Genomic DNA, 3,398 nt, shown 5'->3' with positions numbered 1-3,398 from the left:
TCTTTCCTATTTTTAGTACAGTTGTAAGTAAAGATCAATGCTATAATATCAGTGATCTAAAAAGATTTAGATACTATAATTATCGTTAAAAAAAAAAATATTTTTACCGTCATTTAAAAGTATAATTATTTTATATTATATTATTTTAGTGAAATAGAAATATTTTCTTTAATGGAAATCATAAAAAAATAATTATGCATAAAAATAATAGTAGAATTTACTTATATATTATTTTATATAGCAGAATATAAAAAAATAAGTTTAATAAAAGGCAATAATAAGCGTATTATTTTCAATAATTAATGACATTAATAATTAACATTTTGCTTAAAGAAATATTAGAGTAATATTGAATATTTTGTTATAGAAATAATTAATTTATACCATAATTTATATCGAAATTTTACTGTTAGCAAAAAAATGTGTCAATAATGTTAAAATATCAAGCAGAAGGTCTGGCTGCTAAATAAACGAAATATCGAAGGGAATATATTGATGTATATATAGTTTGCTAGCATCATTATAGGATTCTCAGTCTCGAATAATATTGACGTTACATTCCGAAGCGACGTGTCCAGTTTTCTGTATCACGCGCGATATCGTTTTTGCGATACATTGCAAAGTCGGACAGAATATCATTACCATATGGTTAACTCGACAGATAACCACGTTTCAACGAGCTGTCCCTCGGCTTAACGATACTTTCCGCTCCTCCGCGATGACAGTACGTTACATTGCTTTTACACGAGCTTCTTCCTATTCTTGTTTTTATTGTACATGTTAATTTTTTGCTTTTAAGACAGTAATAGATATGTAGATTTATTAAGAATGCGAATAAAAGATTATCTGTCCATTTTATGAGAAATACATAATGGACAGATAATATGCAGATATGCAATAGTTTACGATTGTTCAGATGCATAAAGAGGCAGTATTTCTCATTTTCTAAATTTTATATTTTACATTTTATTGTCAATATTCCTGCATTGCTTCTCTTTGCATCATCGTAGCAGCTCGTGCCACGCGCATTCATCCTTCGTACGGGCTGAAACACGTCAATTGGCGGTTTTACGAAGCTGGCTCAGCGACCGTGTTCCGCGTGATTTATAGCCGCGAGATGCCCCGATTTCTGATGTATCGTCCTAGAACGGGAGCCTCATTATTCCGTGCACCCTGTAATTTGTCCATTCGTCGTGTGCCCGGGCCCGACCCGAGGTGAAGATTCCACAACTTTCTCGGAACGCTGCCGTTGTGGAAGGTGCGTTTTCTCGGCGCACGAAATATTATATTATACGTGTACGCACCTTCTCTCGCTGCCGAAAGGATTCTGTTTTAATTGCATAGCGGTATCTTATGTTAGAGAATTGCATCCTTTTAAATTAATTTTAAATTATGAAGATTAAGTCGGATTGTATCCTCTTTTTTGGAAAAACTGATAGAATATATAACATTATTTATTTTTCTATATCATTTTTTTAATATGAAATCAGAATCTTTAAAGATATCTAATCTTTAAGTAGCCTTTTTTTTTTTACTTAAGTTAATTCTGGGAGCATTTATGATTTCATAATACCACGTGCGTTTTTCTTTGCTGCGCTAAAAAAAAACTTAGGTGCTAAAAGAGAATACTCACGTCTATATAAAGTATGTAATTCTGTTTTGTAGAATACGTTTTTGGCATGATTGAATTGAGTTGTTTGATAGCAGAATCCGCGACCATTTTTGTCTCGTGTTTCATCCAACTCGATTAATTCGTCTGTTAAAGCTTTCCACGTGCGAGGAGATTGATGTTGCTCGTGCTCGAATGTAATGAGCCACGGTAAAAAGAGAAAAAGTCAGGGACGTCTGAAGACATTTCATTAAGATGATTTTTCAAACAAGTTGCACGGAGATGTCAATACATAAAGATTGACCTTACTAGCGTATACTTTTGTAATAAAATACGAAATAGCGATATTTTACAAATTTCTTTGACGCGACAAAAAAATAAAAAACTTAATAATATATTTTAACAATAAATCTTTACTGTCAAGTTGTCAATAACACACAACATTAAATAATAACATGCTTATTTTTTAATATCTGATTCGATAGTAATAATCTTTTTAAATATACTAACACACGTGCTCTCTCTCTCTCTCTGTCTCTTTTTCTAAAGAATGGCATTATAAAGCTTAAAATAATATTTATAAATAATTGCTTTGTTTAAAGCAGTATTTATGAATAATTGTCATTGATAATTTTTTTCATTACGACGACGATTGTCTTTTCTACTTGATGGAGTTTTACGTAAAAACCGGATGTGTAACGTGAAGACACGAATCTAAATCAATTACTGGAATCTTATGTCTTATGCAAGAAACCCGATCAACTTAGTTATTTAAGAATTAAACATTTTGTAAGTTTCTTATACAAATCCGAGCGACAATTTATCGTCCGGCAGATGGAAGAGTGTATCGTTCAATTATCGATCTCTCGGTGAAATAATAATCACATTGCGGGTATCGTTTTCACGCAGTCAGCAATTTAAATAAATTGCTGTCATTAATATAAATTTGCGCGAAGGAATGTGAATAGTCGTCATCTTTGCGAATGACTCGTAAAAAGAATCTATAGACTAACTGTACATTTCTCGTAGTTTTCTAAGGACTAAAAATAGTTTTATGAGAGGTACTCGTAAATGTACCGTTTAATGAGATAAAGCTTTCGAAAACTGTGACATCTTATTTTCTCTATTTATTTTGCAACAATGCTATAGTAACTCAAAGAAAACAGTATCCGGAAATCTTCATTTATTTTATTTAATGTAAAGACGTATTGTATACAGTTATTTGACTTTTTTGGTATCGTAAACAGTGTCATAAAAAAATTTACGAAAATTCATAATGTTGGAAATATTTCTTTTTTTATTGTGTTATGAGATATTGTTTGACTTGATCAATAAAAATTGCCGATTAATATATGTAATATACATACGCTCCATTATAAGCAACGAACATTATAGAAATTAGCCATTAGTCGGAGTATCTTTTAAGCGGTGAGATTTGTTAATTTCGATAAATTGGAACAATTGCTCATTTTAATCTCGGCTCTCTCCTATACCTATCTTTTTTTTTTTTTACTCTTATGACTCGTGTTTTACGTTCGATTACTTGCGTGTATGCGAGATTAAAGGACCGTTAACGAAATTAAGCCGTGCGTGCGAAAACGCGTCGCTGTCGTTTAGCGAATCGTAAACCGCGGCGTGGCGTGAAATCGACGATGCCCGCGCGCAACAATAAGAGCCGGCTGAAAGAGAGCGGGGGAGGCAAAAAGAGAGTGAGAGAGAGAGAGAGGGAGGGAGAGAGAGGGAGGGACAGAGAGGGAGAGAGAGAGACGGAGGGAGAGAGAGGTAGAGA

General features: G+C 32.9%; 1 protein-coding gene across 4 annotated transcripts in view; it reads left to right on the top strand.

Moving 5' to 3' along the window:
• Nucleotides 1-3,398, top strand: part of LOC115234269 (homeobox protein homothorax) — a 403,166-nt gene that overhangs the window by 16,441 nt on the left and 383,327 nt on the right. The gene's annotated exons all lie outside the window — the stretch shown is intronic.

This window comes from Formica exsecta, unplaced genomic scaffold, assembly GCF_003651465.1.
Source record: "Formica exsecta isolate Colony F162 unplaced genomic scaffold, ASM365146v1 scaffold2, whole genome shotgun sequence".
NCBI classification, from domain to species: Eukaryota; Metazoa; Arthropoda; class Insecta; order Hymenoptera; family Formicidae; genus Formica; species Formica exsecta.
This window is presented reverse-complemented; position numbering and strand designations above follow the sequence as displayed.